The sequence below is a fragment of the Lissotriton vulgaris genome, chromosome 5 (assembly GCF_964263255.1).
Source record: "Lissotriton vulgaris chromosome 5, aLisVul1.2, whole genome shotgun sequence".
NCBI lineage: Eukaryota > Metazoa > Chordata > Amphibia > Caudata > Salamandridae > Lissotriton > Lissotriton vulgaris.
This window is the reverse complement of record NC_141693.1, coordinates 547,741,996-547,769,212: the sequence shown is the minus strand read 5'-3', so window position 1 is coordinate 547,769,212 and position 27,217 is coordinate 547,741,996. Positions and strand designations below refer to the sequence as shown.

At 46.2% G+C, this 27,217-nt stretch overlaps 1 protein-coding gene across 3 annotated transcripts in view; it reads left to right on the top strand.

The window, feature by feature from the left end:
- PRXL2A (peroxiredoxin like 2A) overlaps window positions 1-27,217 on the top strand; it is a 304,325-nt gene that overhangs the window by 172,032 nt on the left and 105,076 nt on the right. Inside the window, exon 1 of one of the 3 annotated variants that reach the window (XM_086921993.1) lies at window positions 8,743-8,869. The exons of the other annotated variants lie outside the window; for them this stretch is intronic. The gene's annotated coding sequence lies outside the window, so the exon portion shown is untranslated. Of the gene's footprint in view, window positions 1-8,742; window positions 8,870-27,217 lie in introns of those variants that run through there. 3 annotated transcript variants of the gene reach the window in all.

Here is a 27,217-nt window from a genome sequence, read left to right as displayed (position 1 = left end):
GACTCGGTGAGGTTTTGCTAGGCTCATTTTAATTTTGCTATCGCTGTGCAAGTGGTTTTACTATTTTTAATCTTACTTGCACTTTGTTGGGCGTATTTTAATTTACCCTGCACCTTGCACTTCCGAGTGTTGCCCCGGTCCACCCCGGCTTCGTGCCGTTTGAGTGGAGGGCATACACTCGACTTTCCTGCCCTGCCTCTTCTTGCTGACGCATTTCCGGGGTTGGAGGGGGTGGGCTTAATCTGCCGCTCTCCAATATTTAACAGGGATGCTACAGCGGACGCACCTTTGACGCGCCGAAGACGCGCATAAGGCAAGCCCATCTGCGCCTGGTTGTCGCCAGGCACCACGGCCCCTGGTCCTGGGACCCCCATAGGGGAATTTACACTTGTGAATTCTTACTCACACTTCATTCCAAAGTGCCCTGTGTACTCTATAAATGGCACCATGATATTCCACATGGACAGTGTAACAAATGTGGGTTTAGAGTCAATCCATCAATCAGTCAAGGTATTTATATAGCGCACTACTCACCCGGAGGGTCTCAAGGCGCTAGGGGAGGGGGGGTCCGCTACTGTTCGAACAGCCAGGTCTTGAGCTGCTTCCTGAAGGCAAGGTGGTCCTGGGTCAGGCGGAGGTGGGTCGGGAGGGAGTTCCAAGTCTTGGCGGCCAGGTAGGAGAAGGACCTTCCTCCTGTGGTGGCTCTTCGGATGTGGGGGACGGCGACGAGGGCGTGGCCGGTCGATCGAAACTGGCGTGTGGGAGCGTAGAAGTTGAGGCGGCTGTTGAGGTATCCTGGGCCTTGGTTGTGTAGGGCTTTGTGTGCGTGGGTGAGGAGACGGAAGGTGATGCTCTTGTTGACCGGGAGCCAGTGCAGATCTCTCAGCTGTCCGGAGATGTGGCTGCGACGGAGGATGTCCAGGATGAGTCGTGCTGAGGCGTTCTGAATCCGCTGGAGTCTCTTCTGGAGTTTGGCGGTGGTTCCGGCGTAGAGGGAGTTGCCGTAGTCCAGACGGCTGGTGACGAGGGCCTGGGTGACCGTCTTCCTGGTCTCGGTGGGGATCCACCGGAAGATCTTACGTAGCATGCGCAGGATGTTGAAGCACGACGAGGAGACGGCGTTGACTTGTCTGGTCATGGAGAGGGAGGAGTCCAGGATGAAGCCCAGGTTGCGTGCGTGGTCTGTTGGTTTGGGTGCGCTGCCCAGGGCGGGGGGCCACCAGGAGTCGTCCCAGGCGGAGGGTGAAGATCCCAGGATGAGGACTTCCGTCTTGTCCGAGTTCAGTTTCAGGCGGCTGTTCGTCATCCACTTGGCTACGTCTGTCATCCCTTCGTGTAGGTTGGCTCTGGCGGTGGCGGGGTCGTTGGTGAGGGAGAGGATCAGCTAAGTGTCGTCGGCGTAGGAGATGATGTTGAGGTTGTGTTGTTGTGCGATGGCTGCGAGGGGGCTCATGTAGACGTTGAAGAGGGTTGGGCTGAGCGAGGAGCCTTGAGGAACGCCGCAGATGATTTCGGTGGCTTCTGATCTGAACGGGGGAGGCGGACTCTCTGTGTCCTTCCGGCGAGGAACGAGATGATCCATTCCAGTGCCTTCTCCTGGATTCCGACGTTGCTGAGGCGCCGCACTAGGGTACGGTGGCAGACAGTGTCGAAGGCCGCGGAGAGGTTTAGGAGGATGAGGGCCGCTGTTTCTCCGTTGTCGAGCAGGGCTCGGATGTCATCGGTGGCTGCGATCAGGGCGGTCTCGGTGCTGTGGTTGGCCCGGAAGCCAGACTGCGAGAGGTCGAGGGATCCGTTCGTCTCGAGGAAGGCGGCCAGCTGCTTGTTGACGGTCTTCTCGATGACTTTTGCAGGAAACAGGAGCAGCGAGATGGGGCGGTAGTTCTTGAGGTCGGTGGGGTCGGCTGATGGCTTCTTTAGTAGAGCGCCTAGTTCGGCGTGCTTCCAGCTCTCCGGGAAGGTAGCGGCATCGAAGGAGGTGTTGATGATGTCCCGCAGGTGGGGTGCGATGACAGCGTCGGCCTTGTTGAAGATGTGGTGAGGGCAGGGGTCGGTCGGAGATCCGGAGTGGATGGAGTTCATCGTGCGGATGGTGTCTTCGGTGCTGATCGGGGTCCAGGCACGGAGGGTGGTGGTGGGGGGCGGTGGTTCAGTCGTGGCGTGCGTCGGTTGAGTGCTGAAGCTGTTGTGTATGTTCGCGATCTTGTTGTGGAAGTAGGAGGCGAGGGAGTTGCAGCGGTCTTGCGAAGGGGTGATGTCGTTGTTTCCGGCGTTGGGGTTGGAGAGCTCTTTAACGATGTTGAAGAGTTCCTTGCTGTTGTGTGCGTTGTTGTCCAGTCGTTCCTTGAATGCAGTTTTCTTGGTGGCGTGGATCAGTTGGTGGTGTTTTCGGGTGGCGAGCTTGAGGGCAGTCATGTTGTTCGGTGTTGGGTCTCTGCGCCAGGCTTTCTCGAGTGCTCTGCAGTTCTTCTTGGAGTTCTTGAGTTCGTCGGTGAACCATGGGGCTTTCTTGCTGCCGGGTCTGCTAGGCGGGGTCTTCAGAGGGGCGAGGTCGTCTGCGCAGTTGCTGATCCACTTTGCGAGGTTGGTGGACGCCTGGCTTGGGTTCGTTGCGCTGGTGGGAGGGTTCATGCTCAGGGAAGTCGCAAGCTGGTCGGCTGTGATCTTGTTCCAGCTTCTGCGTGCAACCTGTTGCTGGTGGTGGTGGATCGTGGTCCTTCTGAAGCTGAAGTGGACGCAGCTGTGGTCCGTCCAGTGGAGTCCGGTGGCGTGGCTGAAGGTGATGTCCTTGCTGGATGAGAACACGGGGTCGAGTGTGTGTCTGGCGTAGTGGGTGGGTGTGGTCACCAGCTGCTTGAGACCGAGGTTGGCGAGGTTGTCCAGCAGGGTGGTGGTGTTGCGGTCGTTGTTGTTCTCCAGGTGGAAGTTGAGGTCCCCGAGGAGGATGTAGTCAGTGGAGAGGAGGGCGTGCGGGCGGATGAAGTCGGCGATGTCTTCGCTGAATTGTGTGCGTGGTCCCGGGGGTCTGTAGATGAGGGTGCCTCTGAGGGTGGTCTTGGGGTTGATGTGGATCTGGAAGGGCAGGTGTTCGGCGGGTGCGAGGGTGTCGTCGGTGTTGGTCGTGATGTGGATGGTGTTCCTGTGGATGATGGCGATGCCTCCTCCTGTGTGGTTGACGCGGTCCCTCCGGATGATCTTGTAGCCGTCCGGGATGGCGATGGCGATGTCGGGCGCTGAGGAGGCGTTCATCCAGGTTTCCGTGAGGAAGGCGACGTCTGGGGCTGTGGTGTCGAGCAGGTTCCAGAGCTCGACGGCGTGTCTGTGGAGGGAGCGGGTGTTGAGCAGGATGCACTTGAGGTGGTTGCTGCTGGTGCTCGGCTTGGTCGGTGCTGGTGTAGTGCAGGTCCGGGTGCAGGTGAACTTGCAGGAGTGGCAGCAGAAGGGTCCGTGGGTGCGTCTCGGGGTGGCTCGATAGCAGCCCGGGATTCGACCGGCGTTGAGTGCGTAGAGTTCGGTGGCGTCGTAGGTCCGGCGGGTGGGCTGGTGTCTGTGGGAGCCAGGGGTCCTGGCACTGGGCGCGGTCCAGGCGCGGACGGGCTTACCTTTGGCGCACCTTCGGCGCTCAGTCGGCGCTCCCGCTGCGCGGTCGCTCTGGGGGCGTCATAAGTAGGGGGACGGGAGGGCGGGTTAGCTGGGTTGGCGGGAGCGGGGCGGCCAATGGGCTGGTGGTGGGCGGGGCCGCAGGGGGTCAGTGGCGGGAAAAACTGGCGGCCGGGCGGCTCAGCTGTGGCTGGGTCGCTCGGGTGCAGGGAGGGCAGCGGCGGCAGGAGCAGGCGGGCGGGAGTCCTCAGCAGGATCGTCAGGTAGCGGCAGGAACAAGGGGGTGACCCGGCCTACTGAAAGGCGCAGTGAGTAGATGGGATCCAATTCACTCCGGCAGACCTCTGGCACAACACATTTGACCATCTACAGCCTTAACTGCAGATCACTTGTACAACATCGGGCAGAAATATTTGATCTACTACAGGATTCCGCACCTGATATATTTTACTTGATGGAGACTTGGCTAACGGCCGACTCCGTCGAAATTCCTGCCTTGGCCCTTCCTGCCGACTACATGATGCACATCCAGAATAGGACTAGTGGGGGGGGGGGGCAACGGAGGCATAGCGGTTATAGTTAAATATGCATTCTTGTTCACTCCCACTCCTCAGTCCATTCCAGAGGGCGAAAGTGCCTTGTTCAAAATCACTTTGTCGCATCAGTTTACTTTTACGGGGCTTCTTATTTATCGTCCACCCGGCCCTTCAAAAGCCTTTTAAGAAGCCTTAGTACACACTGTATCTACTCTTGTCCTGAAAACTGCCAATCGGAGCATTCTAGGAGACCTTAATTTACATTTGGAATGCCTCAAACCCCAGGAGATCACCAACTTCCAGAGCGATATGGGAGCGTGCAAACTAACTCAGTTAGTGGAGGGTCCTATGCATGCTGCAGGTCACCTACTTGATCCGGTATTTTCTAATCTCTTGTCGCTGGAAGTCGATACACCTCTCCCTCTGACCTGGACGGACCATTCTCTCATTTCCCTGCGCCTGTGCACTGCAGGCACTCTTATGCGCACCCCATATCAGTCTTCCTGGAAGCGCCCTTGGCACAAATTGAGCGTGCCTACCTTTGTTGTCTACATTAATTCAGTCCCGCCCAGAATGGCCCAGTGATCTAGAGGCAGCTGACAGTGCTTTCAGGGGCTGGATCAACAACTCACTTGATCAATGCATCCCAAGGAAAACGAGTAGCGCCAAGCGTACCCAAACCCACGCTTGGTACAACGAGACCTTGATCAAGGAAAAGAAAAAATGCTAAATTTTAGAACGGGCCTGGAGATCTGACTATATAGTTACTGAAAAATTCACTTATAGGAAAGCAATTAAAGCCCATCACAAACTAGCCCAAAAGACCAAAGCTTTGTTCTATTCTATTCTTGGGAAGAAACAAGGAGCTGTGGACCCCTTTCCACTGGCCGCCTGAGCTGGGTAACATTCCCCCGCCAGCCTCCCAGGTAAGAAACCTAGGGGTCATCCTGGACAATACCCTTTCTATGAAACAGCAGGCAAATAAAGTTGCGGGACTCCGTTTCACCATAATCAAGTGGCTAAAAAAAATCATCTGGATGCTGCCCCTAGACACGCAAAAAACCGTGGTCAACGCTTTAATAACTTCACGTATAGACTACGGAAATGTCCTCTACCTTGGTTCCAACTTAGCAGTAATTAAGCGACTCCAACTAATTCAAAACGCTGCTGCAAGACTCCTGTGTAGGATTAAAAAGTCCGAAAGCGTTTCAAAACACCTGAACGAATTGCACTGGCTCAGGGTCGAACATCGGATAAACTTTAAAACATTGAGCTATATGTTTAAGATTAAAAACAAAACGGCACCCTCCTACCTACAAGCCTTAGCCTCTCCCTACCTGCCAAAAAGAAATCTTCGCTCTCAAACTGCCTCGAATTTTGCCGTCCCCAGATTCAAATTACAAAGATCTGGTGGGAAATCCTTTTCTGTTAGAGGACACATGTTATGGAACTCACTCCCCCTTAATATTCGAAAAGAGGACAGCTACATAAAATTCCGGAAACACGTAAAAACCTGGCTGTTTCAGAAACAATTGTGTTAAACAATTAATCCAGCATTTTCCTTGACCATCCATATGTCATAGGCGCCGGGAAACCCTTGTTGGGTAGCTGAGCGCCATACAAATACATAAAATAAATAAATAAATTCCAATCTGATCTCGTCAAGCCCCAACCCTTCTGAAAGAGATGGTGAAACTCCCAGCAATGGCTAATAATATCATATCTGACAATACACACTGGCCAAACATTTCATCAATAAGGTGGAAGGCATCTACAGTGCCCTGGAAACTAGGGTAAGAGGCTCCAAACCTCTAGCAAACTCCTCTATGACAGTCATATCCTATTCCTTATAAGATCTGCCTCCCATGTCCCTTAAAGATTTGATGTGCCTACAGCCAAGATCAAATGTGGCTCCCCAATCGACCCTCTAAAACCTGACCTTTTTAGGAAATGTCATGTGTGCCTCTTGATTGAGGGTCGGGAATTGATTAAAGTTCACTTAAAACTGCGGAGATTCCAAAATCATGGAAGCACGCTAAGGTGATTCCCTTGCTGAAGAAGCCCACACTAGATGCGTCTCTGCCGGAGAACTTCCGCCCAATCTCCTTACTACCGCATTTGGTTAAAAATGATGGAGTCTCATGTAAACATCGTCCTGACTCAATACCTGAAAGTAAATGAGATTCTGGATGGATCACAAAATGGTTTCCAGTCCGGACACAGCACGGAATCTGCCCTACTGGCAGTTACAGAGCAGTTACGGGCTGTGATGGATGAAGGTAACACCTTGGCGTTGGTTTTGCTTGACCGCAGTGCTGCCTTCGATACTGTCTTTCACAAGATCTTACTTCAACGGCTGGGAGAGATTGGAGTTAAAGGCAAGGCTCTTACCTGATTTGCATCCTTTTTGACCAAGCGCATTTTTCAAATCCACACCCCTCCATATTGATCCAGCATCTGTCCCCTCAGCTGTGGTGTCCCGCAGCTCTGCCCTGAGCCCCACGCTGTTTAACGTATATGTCCGCCCATTGGTCCTCTTGTCAAAAGCATGTAACTTCAAGATGGTAACATACGCTGATGATACCCAACTGGTGTTTACCTTTTCTAACAATGTTAAACAGGATCAAGTGAAATACCAAGAGGACCTTCAGGCCATCTCAGATTGGATGGCAGACACCTGCCTACAATTGAACTCCACCAAGTCTGAAGTGCTCTTGGTAGGTCGGGATATCCATCAACGGGACAACCAATGGTGGCCGAAGGCCCTAATCACTCCTCTACTACCATTTAATTTCAGTTAAGAACTTGGGGGTCCTGATGGACAATGCCCTTTCATTTAAGAACCACAAGAAAAAAGTGGTGGGGACTTGTTTTGGCCTTCTACGTGGTCTGGAACCCATCCTGGGATTCTTTGATGATCTATCCGCCAAACGATTGTCTAATCAATTGTGCTGTCCCGCCTGGACTATTGTAATGGGCTCCTACTTGGGGTCAATAAAGCGGTCCTCAAAAGACTCTAACGGGCACAGAATGCGGCAGCACATATCCTTTTGCCCTTCTGAAGCACTATCATGCTTCCCATCTCCTTCGCCGTCTCCACTGACTGCCGATTGAACAGAGAGTAAAGTTAAAGACTCTTTGCACCACGCATAAGATCCTTCATGGCCAAGCCCCTCAAATCCTGCAAGGGCTCTGTTCTTTATGCGTTCCAGGTGGGCTCTGTGCTTTGCCAATTTACGCCTGGCTAGTAGTCCTAGAGTGCGCAGGCAGAGAGCGGGCGGACGTTCCTTTAAGGCATTGGCCCCGCCCTTTGGAATGCCGCCCCTCTTGCTGTGCGGAGCACACAAGGTCATTGGGCTTTCAGGAAATTGATTAAAGCCTGGCCCTTCTCTTCCAATTAGCTCATTCTGCTCTGACCTCCCTTGTCTGCTAGCGCTGGGATGCCACGTTGTTGGGATAGCGCTTTATAAATCCACATAACATAACATGCTCTCTAGCCCATGCTTCACTGTTGTTGGGGGGGGGGGGGGGGTTACAAGTGCCGGTGCTCAGTATTTGTTAAAGTAACAAGGCACAATGAGTGTGAGATTTACCGTACGTGTGCCATTTGAGAGGTGTAGCATCACTTGATGAAGATCCCACGGTGCGTCAAGTTGTGAAACCACCGATATCCCACACGTGCATTGCCTATGCAGTCTCGGACTAAGTATTCTTCCTGCCCTTCTATGATGTGTCGGTCAGTGTTCCGGTCCATTACTAGATGTAGACCCTGTTCACAAGGCTGTTAAGGGGCAGTCAATTAGTAATTTTATGCGAGGGCCTTTCCTTTTCAGACTATTATTGGCTGGAGGCGAACGGTTGAAGTGGCACGTAGTCAAGATTAACGAGAGTGCCCTCATGAGGACAAACACCCACGGCAAGGTGTGCATCAGTTAGTTAACCACCATCAGCGAATCAGCGATCAAAAGCTGAACCTGCAAGGAGCAGGCAGAAACGTGCTGGTATGCAATACATTCTGAGTAAGCCCCCTGCCATGTTGTGTGGGGTTTAACCTTAAGAAGTGGAGACTGGTGTAGTCGAAAAGTCATGTTCCAGGGTCTGAATGAAAAACCGCGGTTCCGCTGCTTCATCACTTGGCTGAATAACAAACTTAAAATTATGCTACCGCTATCTTCCCTATAGAAAATAGATTTTAAAAGAACGAGTTTAATATTTTATACCCAAGACAAACACATTGCGTCAGCTTTCTGAATGGAAATACAGCAGTGCTGATAGTCGGTCTCCGAGAGGATTTGTCTGCCTGACGAGCGTCGGTACTTTCTCCTTTGGAAAGTATCGCACCAGCCCAGGAGTGCCGGAACGCTCCGTTTCATATTTAAGAAGTGCAGGTACTCCCTACCTTCCCATATTAATGAAGTTAATGTTACAGCAAAAAAAAAAAAAAAAATCGGAATGTTGTTAAGATTATTCTTTCGCCGGCTACCAAGTACTTTTAGTTTGTAACTTCGGAGCTTCATAAGTGAGTTCGTCGGGAGGTTTGAGGAGCGGAGATAAAGAAAGTCCGCGTCAGAAGCTGCGAGGGGCGAGGCTGGCCCAGGGATGACAGCTCGCGCCTGCCTACACTGTCTGCGTAGGTGGAAGGGAAGGGACAGGACTCGGCGCAGCTCGCGCTCCGCCTCATACAGAGCTCGTGCTCGCGCTTGACTGGACGCCGCTCGAAGGCCCCACAGAAGGTCAGTCCTTGTTATTTGTGTTTACTCTGTTTATTAAGCAGCGTTTGTGTATTTTTTAATTCGCATCAGTCGCGTTTTATAAACTGATTCTTTTTAGGAGACGAAGCTGCCTTGTGGGAAACTCCATACAGAGACCACCAAATTTAGTTTTAACCAGTGGATTTCAATAGGAAGTTAGTTCTGACATAGGTGACAACATTGTAGGAGAGGAAAGTGGGAGATTATTTAAAACAAGCATTTGCAATGCAATAGGTCTCGCATTAGGAAAGTTTGAGCTATTGGTATTGTAAATGACACATTTTTTATTTATGTGTTGGTTTTGAAAATTGCAAAATTAATAGCTTTATCATTTACAATGCCAATACTTTTCACTTTTGCAAAAGTGACACCTATAGTATTTGTAATGCAATATGTGTTGTATTTACGTGACTTAGATGTATTGATATTACAAATAACAATTGCTTTTAATTTTTTAAATAATTAATACTTAAATAAAAGTGATTGCAATTTATAATGGCATAACTTAAACTTTTGTAAATAACTTTTGTGAAGAATATGTTCAGTGTATTTTATTGTGACGAAAATCCAAGAACAGAAGTGAAATATTAACATCTTTTTGTGACATTTGTAATAAAGCTTGAAACATTGAGAGAACATATTTGAACCAATTGTTGTTGAATGGTTGCACAGATTAATGCTGTGGTGGTGTTGAGTGATGCTGTGGCTTTCAGTGATGCTGTGGTAGCGCATAGTGATGTTGTGGTGCCCCTGAGTTATGCTGTGGTGGTGCTGAGGGATGCTGTGGTGATGCGATAGATAGAAAGAGAGAGGGCGATAGATAAATAGAAGGAGGGCGAAAGATAGAGTGAGGGCGATAAATAGATAGATAGACAGATAGAGTGATGGCGATAGAGTGAGTGCGATAGATAGACAGATAGAGTGAGTGCGATAGATGGACAGAAAGAGTGAGTGCGATAGATAGATAGAGTGAGGGTGAAAGATAGATAGACAGATAGATAGAGTGAGGGCGATAGATAGAGTGAGGGCGATAGATAGATAGAGTGAGGGTGATAGACAGAATGAGGGCGATAGATAGAGTGAGGGCGATAGATAGAGTGAGGGCAATAGATAAGAGTGAGGGCGATAGAGTGAGGGCGATAGAGTGAGGGCGATAGAGTGAGGGCGATAGAGTGAGGGTGATAGATAGAGTGAGTGCAATAGAGTGAGGGCTATAGATAGTTAGATTGATCGAGTGAGGGGTGATCGATAGAGTGAGGGTGATAGATAGATAGCTAGATAGATAGATTGATAGAGTGAGGGGCGATAGATAGAGTGAGGCGATAGATAGTGTAATTATGTGGCACTGAGTGGTATTTGGAGTGTATGTTGCGTTGAGCGCAGTGTAAATATGTAGCATATAATTATGTGTCACTGAGTGGTATTTGGAGTGTGTGTTGCATTAAGTGCAGTGTAAATATGTGGCACTGAGTGGTATTTGGAGTGTATGTTGCGTTGAGCGCAGTGTAAATATGTAGCATATAATTATGTGGCACTGAGTGGTATTTGGAGTGTATGTTGCATTAAGTGCAGTGTAAATATGTGGCACTGAGTGTTATTTGGAGTGTATGTTGCGTTGAGCGCAGTGTATTTATGTAGCATATCATTATGTGGCACTGGGTGGTATTATGAGGAGTGTATGTTGTATTCAGTAGAGTGTAATTATGTGATGTGTAATTATGTGGCACTGAGTGGTATTGTGTGGAGTGTGTGTTGCATTCAGTCGAGTGTAATAATGTGGTGTGTAATTATGTGGCACTGAGTGGTATTTTGAGTGTATGTTGCATTGCGAGCTCTGTAATTATGTGGCGTGTATTTATGTGACACTGAGTGGGATTTGGAGTGTATGTTGCATTGAGTGCAGTGTAATTATGTGGTGTGTAATTGTGTGGCACTCAGTGGTATTTGGAGTGTATGTTGCATTGAGTGCACTAATTATGTGGCGTATAATTATGTGGCACTGGGTGGTATTTGGAGTGCATGTTGCGTTGAGCACAGTGTAATTATGTAGCATATAATTATGTGGCACTGAGGGGTATTGTGTGGAGTGTATGTTGTATTCAGTAGAGTGTAATTGTGTGGCGAGTAATTATGTGGCACTGAGTGGTATTGTTTGGAGTGTATGTTGGCTGTTTCCGTGTTAGTCATTGCCCGCGAACCCTGCCGGGAGATCACACCCCGCCATATACACCGCCCGACTCGAAGTGCCTAATAGGATCCTGGCAAAACGGGATGATTTCTGTTCATATGGACTGCTCGGCTGACTGCAAGCCATGCTTTCAAGGATCGACAGAAAGCTTATTAATGTCCCTACGAGACTTGCAAGGGTTTCTGCAAGTGACTATTTGGGACTTCTGTGTTGACCACGAGAGATGGGTGCAAGGCCTTGGCTTGGTCATGCTTTGGGTAAATCTGACGTTACTGGGCATGGTTTATGCCACTAGCCTCACCCTTACATGTCAGTGTGCAAAGCAGCAAAGTGTGCCTGAAACTCGGGAACAGCTCCTCTGGGCTGAAGGAGAGGCATGACAATGGCCGGGGCGAGTACCCCCTGCTCAAGCAAACTTTACAGCCTGTGAGTTTGGAGCGAAAGAGTAGGGGCATTGCAAACATCCTGCGCTTTAAAAGGATTTGGAATCTGGAAAAAGGTGCTGCTGCATTTTGAGAAATGCGCAGACTAGATGGCATTATTGTTTTTTATGGCCACCCTTCTGGGTGCATCTATGCATGTGCCATCTGTAGGTAGCATTGTGAGCTCAGCTCCAGGCACAAGGGTCATTTATGAAGCACTCCCAGTCACTGACCCACCAGACTGTTGATCAGAAGAGACCATTAGCTGAATTTACATTTGGTACGAACTTCCCTTTGCGCCAAAAGATAGAGATTACAGCACTTTAATCAAGTACTGCAGAATCCATACGTTCCCATCTGAAACGCGAAATTGTTGGCGCTTCTGCAGAAAAACTGAATCTTAAATATCTATCTTAGCCTTCCATCATTTGAAAGTTTTGCAGACGTTGCAGAGTCCTCTTTCTGGTGCAGAGAATTATATTTTAAAAGCTTTATGGAATTTGTTAAGAAACTTGGCTGAAATCCCACTGCGGTAAAGTAGATGGCATTTTGCTCATTTTCACCTGAGCACATTAGCTGTCTCACAGTACCCGTGAAGGTTGGTATGTGATTGTAGATGCAAGCACCAGTTTTGTCCCTTCATACTGCTGGATAATTATTTGATCACGTTTGCAAGCCCTTTGCCCCGTCCTGGCGCGGACGGCTTGGCTTCGCCGCCTTTAGGCGGGTCAGATATATTATCGAGCCCTTCCTGTGATGTCTTATAACAGGGACGTGTTGAGCCACTTTTAAATATGGCGACAGAAGTGTTGTATAAAGAGCGACCAAAACACAGAATTCACGTTTGTTCTGTAAATACTCCTACGCTACTAAGATAAAATAAAAGGTTGTACGTGCAAATATGTAGCTTACCTATTTATTGCACTTTCTCTAGAAAATAGTTTTCTTTTCAACTTTTAAGTGATCGAATTTGCACGTTTAATATTTAGTAAGCATAAAATACAAAACTTGGCAAGACATTTTAAGCAGATAGGGAACCTCTATGCCTATATCGCTTTAGATCAAAAGAGGCACTGACAAAGCCAATAGATCTCGCCTTATTAACCTGTTGACTTTGCCAATGCTGAATAGCATCGGCAAGAAAAGAAAAAAAATAAGAACGCACTGAAACTGCACTAAAGGGAGCTACAAGCAGGAGTCAGATAGGACGCACAGGAAATGAGAAAGAAAGAAAGAAAGAGGGAGTGAAGGAGCCCGAAAGAGAACAAGCTCCCGGCATAGCGTGGTGGGGGCAGGGTAGCGGCATTGCGTGGCGGGGAGTCATGGGGGGGGGGCGGGGGAGCGGCTTCCTTTGAAGTCTGATGCTGAGGCCCAGACAAATGGTGCATGATGTGGCTGGCGATGTGCACACGCCCGGCTCGCATGAACTGTACCTAATCCGCAGTTTGGGTAGACTTTTGAAAGCCTTACTATAATCTTGCCAAACAAGCATTGCTAAAGTAATGCTGTAGACGAGACCTAAAAATTATAGGGAGATTATATACCCCCTCTCTTCCCCCCGCTCCAATTGTCTTCTGTTGAGTGAGAGAATTTCAGGCGAGGAACAGCCAAAATAAAGCCTTTTTGTACTTCTAAAATCGGGAGTCTACTCCCCCCTGAATAGGGTCTATTGGCATGTATGTACTGAGTACCTGCACTTCTTTAGTTTAAAAAGGAGAGTACCTGCACTTCTTAGTACTACTGCAATACTTTTCATGGGAGAGTACTGGCACTTCTCAGGAGCAAGCAGGTACTCTAAAATAGTGAGTACCTACACTTCTATATTTCCATTTAAAGCCCTGATACAGTGCTTACTTCCCCCTCCGCATGAACCCCAGAAGTGGTTCGTGATTACAGCTCTTTAAAGAGCGAATTGACTGTCATTTACTCTTTCATCTAATAAATAAGGACGTGAAGTCGGGACTAAAAAGATTTAAGCCAAACCATTGGCTCTTTAAATAATTGCAACACATTGTATGTACTCCGATAAAAGGCAGTTTTTAAACGGATTCCCCCCTCACCCCCCAGTCACTCAATGTATGCACTTTGAAAATTTTGTAAGTGCAATTTTGTATATTGGTGGCATACCAGTAATTTACAAAAATAAATTAAATCTAAAATGTTTTTTCCACGTTTTTATATTCTCTTTCAATCCTTTGTAACTTTTCTATAAAGCCGATGAAGTCAGGAAGCACATTTAGAGTGCTAATACTGTTTTTATTTATCAAAACTATGTTATCCATTTGTACGTGCTCCTTATATGGTAACAACCTGATCACAAAATCAATGTGTTGGGTCACGTTTTTAATGTCTCACAAATGATTGTGTTTGACCTAATATGTCAGACCTGATAAAAGATTAATGCGTTTGAAATATGAATGACAATGGCACTGGCGAAAATCTGCCTCTTTGTATATTTTGTGGCACAGAAGTGGTGGAGGTAGATCAAGGTATATAGGTTTAGAGTAGAGGTTGTGAGGGAATATAGAAAGATATTAGTTTTGGAACTGTTAGGTAGAAAGAGAGGCAAATGAGAAGAGTTTTAGAAAGAGCGGTCCGGTAAAGAGAGTAGCGAGGCAGAAGGAAAGAGTTCAGATGCAGAGAGAAAAGAAATGAACTAGAGAGACATAGGTGAGGTATTCATACAGGGGTGAACTTAATACGGAAGTAGGAAGAATGATGTAGAAAGACAATGTGTTTCAGAGAGAGTTGTGAGATGGAGAAGATGGAGACAAGTGAGTGGTGGACAGAGATATAGGGAAGTGAGACAGAGCTCAAGTTAAAGACCAATAGAGGAAAAGGTAGAAGGCACTAAAGAGGGGTAGCATCTAGTAAAGCAGTGTGAGGTGTAAGTTACAAATAACGTGATAAGAGAGAAACTGGAGAAGGGAAGTGGCAAATGGATGGTGTGATAATTGAGAGGTTAAGTCGAGTGATAGGTGGTGTAGAAGAGTGAAGGGAGTTTGAGATTCAGAGACAAGCAAGGTAGCGGTGAGGGAGAGTGGTGATTTTGAGAGAACTTGGGATATGGACAGAAGAGATAAATAGGGATTTGAGGTCAAGAGAGTAAAGAGGCTAAGAGAGGTGAGGTAGATGAAGGAGCGATATAGGGAGGTTAGTTGAGATAAGAGCAGCGAGAAGCTGAGAGAGGAGTGTTTTAGTGAGAGAGTTAACATGGCGAGATGAGCTAGAGATGGCAAGATAGGCACAGAGTGGTAGAAGGCGGTAAGATCCAGAAAGTGGATCAGCCAGGTTAGGTAGACACAGGTGAAGGAGGGAGAGCATGGTAGGTTCAAGATGAGGTAGAGAGACACAAAAAATGAAGCAGAAAGATTATTTTTAATTTAATTACCGCCCTGTGTGCTTCTCCCCCCTCCTTCCTTGTTGCTGCTTCCCTTGTAAGCTTCTTTATCCTTTACCTCCCAACTCCCTGCACCCACTACCCTGATCCACTCCTCCAGTGGCCACCCCCACCCTCTTCTTTTCCGTGGTTATATTGTTTTTTAATATAATTTATTTTTTGGAGGGACAGGCAGCAAATTGCTGCGGGCTTTTCTGCTTTAGAAATAAAAGTGAATCCCAGATCAGTGGATTAAAAAAAGGCACCAATGTCACTTACATGCGTCATGACTCATGTGCTCCCTTAAAAATACGCTGCTGTCACGGCTGCTTCATTGTGCTTTTTTTGTTTTCGTTTTTACGCTGCACAGTTTATCAGCAAAAAGCTCTGACAGAACCAATAGGTCTCAAATGCGAGACCTATTGCTTTGCCAAAGATTGTACTGTTTGGTACCCCCAAGCATTGGCTGCAACATATATGTGCATGTGTCACTGTCGATGCTCACATGCGCAAAATGATGGACTTTATTATTCTTTACTTCTAAATTACCCTTCCCAAATGGCGTATGCCCATCTTTGAGTGGTAAATTGGGAAAAAAAACAATTTGGACAGGGAAGGGTGTGGGAGTAACAGACGAGGGCTGGGTGGGAGAGACCGAACACCTGTTAAACAGTGGAGTGGGAGCATAGCGCAGGAGGATATGAAAAAGTAGCACAGAGGTACAAGGAGGGGTGAGGTGAGGTAACAGACAAGCTGAGGAAAGTAGCATGGAAAGTATTGGGGTGGGGATGCGTGGGGGGAAGCAGCATAAGGAAGCGAGTGCAAGTAAATATTGTCCTCGACTAGAGTGCTGAAATCAGAAGAAAAAGTAGTTTTCTAAACATAATCAGAGGGAGGATACAAAAAGCTAAACATATTTGTAGATATGAACTAAAAATGACATGACATCAAAAGAGCTGGTATGGTGCCCTGCAGGGTGAAATGCCAGGCTAGACTCGAGGCCACGCTCCCCATCCTCATCACACTCAACTTGACCAAAATCAGGGCCTTTTCATCTCTAGGGGTAGATGTGTCGAGTGCTATGGCAGACCAAAAGGTGTTCACCGAAAGGGAGCTGGAGCACTTAGAATTGGAGGGCCATGAGGTTGACAAACAGGACACCAGGCACAAATGTTGACCAAGCAAGTTCACGTCCTAGGTTTGGCCTGTTAAACTCCTAGCACATAGGATACCATCAAAGGTGGCACTGGCCTCCGCAGTCCTTGACCATGTGTGAGGTGATGAGCGAAGTGTGGGCAGTAGTTCGGCTTGCTTTGCTTACCATACTTAGTGAATGTAAGATGTTTTTAGATGTTATGTTGATATCGATCTATCACAGAGGCACAGTCTCTATATTTAATGTATATACCTTATTTATTAGGACCTCCTATGTTGCAATCTTAATAAATGCGCACCTTTGACCAATGTTGTCCAACTTGGGTGGTGGAGGGGATTGGGTGGGCGGGTGTGGAGTTTTTTAGGACACCTGAGAGCATGCCTACTTGGTGCAGACTGCTGTAATATTTCAAAACTTATAACAGTGATACAAATTGGTTATTTTGGCACAAGTAAAATGGATTTGGCACATCCAAAATCGCAAAACTAATGTTAACCAGATTTGTATGTCACGTTGGCCTAGGTATGGTGAAAATCCGTTCGGCATTCCTCAGATAAAAGCCAAAATAGGAGTATTGAATGCACCTACCTAAGTATAAATATTGTTCTTTTTCCTTGTAATCTATGGATAACTGATCACAAACAACTGAAACTATTGTAGCTTTGTGAGTGCACAGTGGACATTTACTGGCGCTAACAACAAAAAAGCTGCACAGCACGAAAGGTGGTCCTATATAATTCATTTGGCAGACCTTTCCCAGGTGATATTGAATATCTCTCCTCGGCCTGGCTGACTGTCCAGGGAGAGAAATGGGGGGGGGGGGGGTGAAACTGGCCTACCGGGTGAGGTGAAGGAGGTTACAAACAGCCCGACCTTGCTCAAAGGCGAGAGGGGGAAATTACCACTCCTCGCCTTCCGTAAGTAGGAGGAGGGAAAATTAAGCCCCACTCCCATCCCTCGCACATTGCCCAAGTGCGTTGGGGCTTTCTCTTCAGCCCGTGGGGGCCTTTCATTCACCCCGTTTGCCCTGCCCATGGGAGAGAGGGCAAAACAATGAGCACCTGGCATGTGCCTCGCACATCAGTGGGCCTACAGTGCTGTGAGCTTTTGACGAGTGAGTCGGATGGCACCCGCCATGCTCCTTGTTTGCTATTGAGAACAGGCTGCAGAGCCAGTACTGACACTCTCCTTTGTGGTTGCAATATTGTATGCGCTATGGAGAGGTGGGTCAGTTCACAAGCATCTTCATTACAACCACCATCCGTCATCTTTAACCCCTTCGCTGCTCATGACGAGCTCAGCTCGTCATGAGGCACGGTTGAGCTGTGCTTATGACGAGCTCAGCTCGTCATGAAACAATGGTATTCAAAGAATAGCAGCACAGGAGGGGAAAACCATTAGCAGCCAAGGTGTTAACTCCATTTCCATCATTGTATGTCAACATAACCACCGTTTCATGCCAGCACATCTACATTCACATTCCAACGCACCCACCATCATATTCCAACAAACCCACCATTTTATTCCAACACACCTACAATCAGGCTTCCACGGCTATGGCACCAGTTGTTACTCTGCTCAGATTCGTCCTATGCTCAATGATTGTGTAATTCTTGTATCTTCTGATCAGTCACGTACCATATATTTCTTTATAATGGTGAAGAAATTGTGTTTTACTACATTTTCATTGACTATGTATTAAACACACCTTTGTGCTTTTCATGTTAGCCCTTTAGTTGTATGACGAAGGCATGCATGGCTAAACCACTTGTGCCTCTACAACGTAGCACGAACCACACATTCCTTTACCAGTCAAATTCGTTGTAAAGGCATGTTTGGTAAGGGGGTTGCATGGTTAAGTTTGCCACTACCCCGACCCAGCCCCACCCTAAGCCCTATAATTCTGTCCCCCTTAACTTGCCACCCTGCCCTGAGGCCTAAAACCTACCCCGTCCTGCCCTTAATACTACCAAGACCCCGCCTCCACTATAAGGCCTAAAACCTACCCACCTGCTGCCTATAAACCTACCCCTACCCCTTCCCCATCCTGTATTGCTTTGCCCACTTGCGTAATCTGAACTTACGCACACCACTTACTCACACAGAAACTCCAGCACTCCTCTAGAGGTAAAAATGAACTTTATTTGAATTGTAGGCAAAGGCAATAAATCACTGAAGCTAATAAATTATTAGGCACCGAGTGAAAGGCAATAGACAATGAATACACCACGCTATATATCTATAAATATGAAACTGTGAATACAGGTATATAAACCGTGTTGGACCCATCCCTTTTGGCAGGTTGACCCCAAAACTTTTTGCTTTTTCCTAGCCTGTTTCTGTGACCTGGTGTTGGTGATTTTAGGCCTCTGCGCACTTTTTCACTGTGGTGCAGTGTAAAGTGCGTGAGCTCTCTGTGTATGTGTGGTGAGTGACCTGCCCTCCCATAGGAATGAATGGGGAATATATATGCCCATGGTAGTTCCTGATGTGTGGGGAGTGCAGGGTCGAGTTTGGTATGTTCGAACTCGTGAGATTGAATGCTGCGCAATGGTATATGCTGCATGATTGTGTCTAGTGTAGAAGTGCCACTTCTAGAAGTTGGCATATTTGTGTAATTTGTATCTGGCGTGTGATTGGCTGAGGCTGGCTGGTGAGCCTGGCTCCAAGAGTCTGTGAGGGTCTGCCCCGGTGGTGGATGGAGTGTTTAGCATGCTGATGTGAGGGGAGGAGTGAGCCTGGGCCTGCTTGTGGATTGACCGTCTGGTTTGAGGGCCCTGAATGAGGCTGGGTTTTCCCCCACAATGCTGACTCCACCCCCTGGGGTGCGTCTGATGTCCCTAGCCTGGCCAGTGAAAGGAATTCCATATAACCAGTTCTAGCTGGTTCTCACACTGCCTGCACCCTGCTAGACCCCAGACACACCTGGCCAGATTCTGTTTGGGCTGTGCCGAGGCAAAAGACATTCCTTTCCCTATCTTCGGCCTTGGAGCTTTGCACGGGCATCCTCCCTCTGTCCTAGAGATAAGCATAGACTGCACAAAAACATCTGAAGGTACAACATAACCTCACAAGGCATCCTCAAGAAATGCCTCACACCAGTTTGTACTGGTTTACGTGAAAAACATGTTTGTTACTGCTGAAGTGTAACTACAGGGCAAGGCAGCACAAAATGGAAGTGCGATGCAACAAAATGGAAGATCAGAGCATTGCATGGAATCGAGGTCAACAATTAATATGCACGTGTAAAATGGCAAACGCAGTACACACCCTGAGGCCTAAAACCCTTCCCCTGACACCCCCGCCATGAGCCTTAAAACAAACCCTCACCCCTAAAACCCCTAAAACCCCAAACCAGCCCAGCCCTTAAAACTACCAGACCGCCCTCACCCTGAGCCCAAAAACGTACCCTCACCCCAACCCCCCCAAATGCAGCCCTTAAAACTACTCCCACACCTTCCCCCCGTCCTCAGCCCTACAACTGAAATCTCTGCCCGTAGCAAAATTACTCTAACCCCCTCCCACCCTGTGCCCTAAAACCTACCCACAACCCTTTAAAACAGACCCAGCCCCGACCCACTTACCTGTCCCCATTCCTGTCTGCTTCCTCTCCCGAAGCGTGCTCTCAGTATCCCATTCAAGCGTGATTTAGCATGATGGGAAACGCCACTCGTGGCCCAGGCTACGTAATCAAGACTGTTTCCCAGCTCTCTTTCTCTGTGACCACGTATTTAAATTGTCTGTAAAGTTTGACTTTGTCTGTGTCTCTTTAGGTAGACTCCTACACCAGAAGAGTCTGAAATTTCCTAAAAACTATTAAGACCATTTCAAGTTATGGTTGGGTAATACATTAATAGTGGCGATGCCGCAAAACCTAAAAAGACATGAAATTCAAAAGTTAAGCTAATACCATAGTCTAATCTTCTACTCAAGCAGTAATTAACTTTCACACCCGCAATCACATCTGAAATATACAAATGAGAAATGAGTGAATGGTTGTTAAATTTGTCAAAATTAGAATGGCTATATGACTAAATAGCTGGATTTTAATCAGATACAGCAACCGTTGCATACTGTTATTTGGGAGAGAATGTATGTTCTTTGTCGTTGCCTAACTAAGAGATTATGGCCTTGATTCACAACGAGTCAGTATTTAGTGACCCCGCTGTGTAAACCCTTGTTTGTACAGGGGTCGGAATTTTGAGTTGGGTGGCATTTACTGCAGCTGGTAATTATCAGGTCTGTTAAATCACTCACCCGTTATTCAATTTTGCAGGTCAAACCTGCTGGAATTTAGAAAGGGAAAAACAATAAAGTATTTACTGTAACATGCACATTTTGGTGCGTAAATCACCAAAATCCATGTTATTCCCCAAAAACGTGGAATAGATATTATTTATTGCATCTAAAAAAATCAGAACCCGACGATGTAAGCTTTATGTCTGGTCTCTCGAGCGATCTATTGCCTTCGCTCTTTCTTCAAGCAAAAATTGATGGTTTTGCATACCTGAAGGTTTTTTGCTCGTAGTCTCAATTCTCTTGAACGCCCGTCACTTATACTAAGTAGGGGTCATAAGATAGAACCTTCTTTATGCAAGTTCCCCTTATGTGGACCCAACTTACTTTATCTTAAATTAAACTTGCTTTCTTTTCGGAATAATCTTAAAACCTACTGATTTTGTAGCTACTTGAAATCTTGTAGTCCTGTAATCGTTCGTACCAAAATTATCAGGAAACACTTTGGTGTCTGGGTGCTGTCAAAAGACAGTATAAAGGAATATTAAAAACGTGGAGTTTTTTTATGTACCTCTGAAACTTTGTAATTGCAGTATGTGAAATTGCATGAAGAAACTAAGATAAACCTCTGATAAGCAATGAGATAGTTAGTGTCTTCTAAAAAATGCATCAGTGTTTTGTGGAGTACAAAGGCCTGCATTTTTATCACTTCAGTCTGCTACATTGTTTGTACATTGAGTGGCAAAGTGCCGGAGCCCTAATAATAAACGTATAAGGTGGAAATCTCTCCATCTAGATTACAGGGTCATGATTCTCACAATCAGAACCTGCAAAAATGTAAGTTAAAAACACGCCAGTTAGCACTGTCGAACTTCCACTAGCGGCCTTTTGCGCCCGCATTGCGTGCCCCTGGGTCACTTTGGTATTATAGAAGTGGCTGCAGACACTTGTGGTGCCCCTTCTGTAATATGGATAGCGCTGGCGTACTAGCACCAGCGCTATTTGCAGGGGGCATTCCCTCATTTGAATGGGGGTATGCCCTTGCAAATGAGGGAATCCCTTTGCTTCTGTGCCTCTGGCATATTGCAGATGCCCGCACAGAGGCAAGGTGGCGCACTGTCATTGCCCCCTCGAAGGCATCTGTCTGTCGGGGGGAAGGGAGGTTCCTATGGACCCCCCCCCCAGACATCTCCTTGCAAGCGGGTGCAAGGGTGACTATAACCCTCCTTCATGGGGATCTCTATTCCACTTTTTAAAGTGCAAACGAGTTCCCACCTGCACAGTGAAACGTGGAGCGGCTTTAGAGCAGCTGCCCCGTATTTCACATGCAGCCCAAGTTTACGACTGCCATGCGGACAGCGCAGTCCCCATAATGCAGCACACTTTCCTTCATTGCATCAGCACACCTTCCTAAAGGTGGTCCCGGCTCAATGAAGGAAAGTGCGCCGCATGTGCAATGCTGCCCCTGGTGTGCTGAAATTCTGCTGTTGTGATTGGCTCCTAGTAAATATTCCTAAGGCAGTGCCAAGGGACTGCTTCTTGTAACTATGGTGAACACTCACAAAGTCGTAACTTTGTGCATTTGCAAGTATTCCTGGTGTCTTTACCTAAGTGAACAGTAGTGCAGTAAGTGAGGGACAGTCACCCATACTTCATGCTTGCACAGGGAACATGTGGGAAGGAAAACCTTTTCATGAAAAATCATTTTCACGAACAGTGAAAGGCAACAACAATTTGTTTTCATGATTTGATTCTTAACCTACAAATTAGAAAAATGGTATGATAAAAAGAGGTATGATAATACTGTTTTTTTCTTTTGCTTGAAAATGATTTCTCCCTGACAATCTTCAAAGACAAAAATCTTATGAAAATACTTTTTTCACTTTTCCACACTTTCTGCACAGTTTGCACCAACTTCATTTAGGTGCACACATTCAGTACAGGAAAGTGTGTCATAGTGCACAACACCAGTTCAGTATGCATTGGGTGTGGAGGAAAATGCAAGTTGTAAGAAATTAGGTTACTGGTTGTGTGGGGTGAAACCCTGCACAGGAAGAAAACACAATCCTGGTCAGGGTGAAGTCACACGGAGACCCCAAATTAACCTGTGCTCAATCCTTTTCTAGCTTTGCACAGTGCAGTCAGGCTTAACTTAGAGGCAATGTATAAAGTAAGTATGCAACACTTCAAACAGTAATAAAATGAAAACTCCACACAAGAAAAATCCCACACCAATTTAAGAAAATAGAGTACATTTTAATAAATAAGTCAAGACCAAAACTTCTAAATTCCAATCCGTAGAACCGGAGATAAGCAATTTTAAATATTTAAGTGGAAATAGCACCAAACAGCACAAATCATCAACTGTAGTTATTTGATTGCGTTGGGCCTAGACAAAGTCACAAGTTTAGGCCAACTGCAGTGGAGCATGGGCCTGCTAAAGGGACCTAGTTAGGCCCCTGAACAACTGTACCTTAAATCCTGGTTTCGAAGAGATGCCGAGTCCTGCGACGAGGATGCCACGCACAGCAGAGGCGACGCGAGGAGATAAGTCTTGCAGTGGTGGTTCCAGGGAGCTGCAATGTGGGAGGCGATGTTTGGGCCTGGCAAAATTTTTATTTTCTCTACACGGTAAAATGACCGGGTCTAAGAAAAAGAAAAAATATTGCTCCAAACCTAAGATGTCAAGAAGTATTCCTTTTATAGGACAAAAACCCTCACCACCAGAAGTGGCATACTTCATCACAGGGTTTAACCTCACAACGCAACTGCAAGTCTCAGTGTGGACGACTACTCCCATACTATTTGGGAGGAGCTCTTCAGGTGTTTTAGTATGTTATAATTAAGGCTCCTGGTTTTATGGTATTTTTTTGTTTAACATTTCTGTTTGTATTTTATCCATATTTATTTTTGGGGTTTTGCAAGCGCGGTGCTTCTTAAATCACTTGTATTTAATATATCGTAAAAGGAGGGCCTTATCCGTATACCGAATTACTGTGTTCATTTGCTTTTGTGTGGAACTTTTTTTGTTAACTTCCTCTGGTTGCGCACATTTACAATACTTCTTTTGAAGCTATTCCTACTGTTTAAGCCCTATTTCTTATCAAGTTAAGATCTCTTTTGTCAAGATAAGACTCTTCCCACAAAAAGGCAGACAGCTTCTAGCAGTATTTGGAATGCTTGTTTTGTATTACGTAGCTGTGTAAAGCAGATGCTTTAGCCTTAGAACGTTTCTGGCTTTTCCTATTCATGCCCCAGAACCTTTTCTCACACTTTGTAGGCATTATTATAATTTTTTTACCATAATATATTTGGTTATTATGATCAAATTGTAAATGTGGTAATTAACAATGCTCGTTAAAAAAAGTTAATATACAAGAGCTATGCTATATTTGACTACGAAACAGGCAACAGCAAGTGCAGTTACCTTGCAGACAACAGGGTCGTGATTTGAATGGTGCAGCAAGGGCAGTGGCACCGGGCCAAAAAGTTGTCAGAACTCCTCTATTCAATCAATTCAATCTTTATTTCGACAAAATGTTGTCATAAAAGAGCACAGCAGTAAAACAATAAAATGGTACAATAAAATGTTTAAGAAACAAGCAATAATAAAACCATTTCATAACAGTGTATATTTCCAGTAAAACAGATGACCCGCCGCCCCTATTAATTCTAATGCCAGCCCCGGTGAAATTCTGTTATGTACCTTCTACATTTTATTTTGCCACAAGTGCCCTTCTGATGTTCCACATTGCTGCTAAAAACTTAGTAACAGCGAATAACACAACCGGAGAGAGATCCGTCTTTAGGATTCTAAGCACCTGAAGGCAGTGACTTATACCCAGGTTTTTACATATTGGGATAATCCACCTCCGTCTTGGGTTTAGGTAAGCAGGACAGAAGAAAACAATATGGACCTCATTTTCTAAAGCTGCAGTGCACCCTGGACAATTCTTCGGCGAAAGTGCGCACCAATCAGACGTGAGCGATCTGATGGGTAACAAACCATGCCGCCATTGGAGAAAGAGCTTCCTCGAGACAGCCGGGCTAATATCGTCCAGGACTTGCGCCAAAGAGTTATAGTCCTTGATCGATAGGAACCTAGCTGAGAGAAAACCCAGCTGGGAGTTTGACAGTAAATGCGCCATGCTGTTTTCCCGGAACAACTGGACCAGTTGTTTTCGTGAAATACCAGCACATGTGTGCTCCGGGTCTGACCACATTGAAGCAAGTCCAAGCCTCTCGAGTTCCTTCCTAATATATTTTAGCCAGGGAAGCCTGCCCGCATTGGGCAAGCGCAGTACTTCCATAAGCTCCTGCCTATAATTAATCAGCTCTGGAGTGACCCAGAGTCTTCTCCAAAAAGTTAGAGGTCTGAGAGCCAGTTCCTCTTTGATAGGTCTAATGCCAAAGTCCAATCTTAGCGGCACTAGTGAGTACTCGCGGGCAGAGCTGTCACTTGGCTCCGGAATCTATTCTCTGCAACAGTAATTACTGAACTGGTCTTGTGACCCCACAACTCAGCCCCATAGGACACTGCCCCACGCGCCTGCAGTTTATAAATTTCTAGTGGGGGACCAATCGGTTTGTAGTATGATCTGCTCAAAAGTTTCAGTATGCCCCCAGCTATCTGAGTCATTTTAAGGTGCTGTTTCAGTTGATGTTGGGCCCAGGTAAACGATTCATTGAGGGTGAGTCCGAGATAGTCAAAGGTGTGGACCCTCTCTAATCTAACACCATCTATCATGGGATTAGAACGTGTTATTGTAGGGGGGTTAAAAATCATGTATTTGGTTTTTAAGGTATTAATTTCCAAACCCCGGTCTTTGCAAAAGGAAACAAACCCATCCAAAACACGTTGAATGCCCATGGGAGTTTTAGAAAGGAGCAGCGTATCATCTGCAAACATGATCGCTGCAATCTGGGACCCAGCAAGCTTTGGGGCATCACTATCATGTACAGCATCCAGATGTGCAATTACCCCGTTGACGTAGAGGCAGAACAGGGTGGGTGCCAGGACACACCCCTGCCTTACCCCCCTGCCAACGGGGAATCGAGCTGTCAATGAACCGTTGCTGCCACACCTGACCTGTGCATAATTCTGGGCATGGAGTCGTATTAACATATTCAGAAGTGGGGAAGGAATACCTAGCTCCCGGAGTATGGTCCATAACTTCTGGCGTGGGACCAGATCGAATGCTGCACGTAGGTCTACGAAGATAGTGTATAAAGACCCACCCCCAAATTATTGCTATTACATCAATTCATTCTATTATTTCCTTCTTTCATCTCATTTTTCAAAATACTGCTATTACTTACCTGTACTTTACCACTAGTAACAGCACAATACGTTGCATTTTTGTGAATAAACAAGCCGTAACACTTTAACAGACTTTCTGTAACTTATATTGTGGAACTACTCTGCAAGCTCCAACATACAACAAAAAAACTGCTTATTAATCACATAGGCGAAATCCAATACATTTACCAAAGTTTTTTATTCGTTTTATCAGTATTTTTCCACATTTCTTTTTTCATATTGGGAAAAAAAGAAGCTTCAATTGGTGTTTTTTCACATTTATTCAAGAAAAATGTACATGTACTCAGTTTAATTTAAGCATGGAGGATGGATGGCTTTCATGCTAACAAATCTTCCACATTCTAACAATGTGTCTCACCTTACAGAGTACATGTATGACCACCACCACACATGACAGCATTTATATATATACAAAACCAAAGTGTCCCCACTAGGAAGTCACACCTGGAGGGGTTTGGCCGCACTCACACCAATTGTCATGGCAGTCAGCAAGGTACACAGCTTTCAACTTGCACAGGAAACCAGTCGCGTTTCAAGCCGTAGCTCTTTTTCAATGGCATGCAAGTAAGGAAACAGAGGCATCAAAGCGTTTTGGAATGCTCTATTTGCTTGTTCAGTCCCGCCCCTGTGGGCGTGCGCAGGCTCGGCATTATGGATGTTGCAGTCCGTGAGCCTGCTCCCGATATTCCATCTACCCCAGTGGGTCTCGATGCCTCTGTAGCACAACAGCAGTCCCAGTGGTGGTGTACTTGTTTAAAATAAATCCAAGTGGGTAAAAGTTGTGAAACAAAGCTGGCGGCACACTTTGTAAATCCAAAGGCGATTTCACAACTTTTACCCACTTAGATTTATTTTAAACAAGTACACGACCACTGGGACTGCTGTTGTGCTACAGAGGCATCGAGACCCACTGGGGTAGATGGAATATCGGGAGTAGGCACACTTTGGTTTTGTGTGTGTGTGTGTATATATATATATATATATATATATATATATATAGTAGCATTGTGTCTCGGTGAGTCTAGGTGTTCAAACAGCCCATCTAAAAATAGATAAGTGCACATTTTTCACTAGTGGCAGGAAGGATGTGAAACAATGTTTTAATGCAAAAAGCTTCTGTGCATGTGAAACATCAGGTCTCAGTGTCTCAAGGACGTATCCAATAACATTAAAGATCTGAGTTCACCATAGTCTTTGAAGGACAGTGGAATACCAAGGTGATAGACTCGTGAAGAGCTGATACCGCTCATGAAGAGAAACCTTTCACTTTAAAAAATGGTGCTTCACAGCAATACGTCCACAAGTGAGGACGTTTTCACCTGTTTATTTTTTAAAGGGATATTTGGAGACTCCGAGGAGCGCAGGGATACAATGTCACTATGTTTGCTAGTTAAATTCATGTTACACCAGATATTTAACATAAAGTCAAAAACAATTTTGACCTTATACAAAAACAGACACATCTTGGCAGCAGCTGCATTATTCAGCATAGCGATTTTACTGCATTTGTAACCATTTATATGTAGGTTACATACAGGTCACTGCAGAAAAAAACTCAACTCCCTGAGCTATTGTTTTGAGAAGCCTGTAACCCGCAGTTGAGTTTCTATAGGATGTTTTTCACTGCAC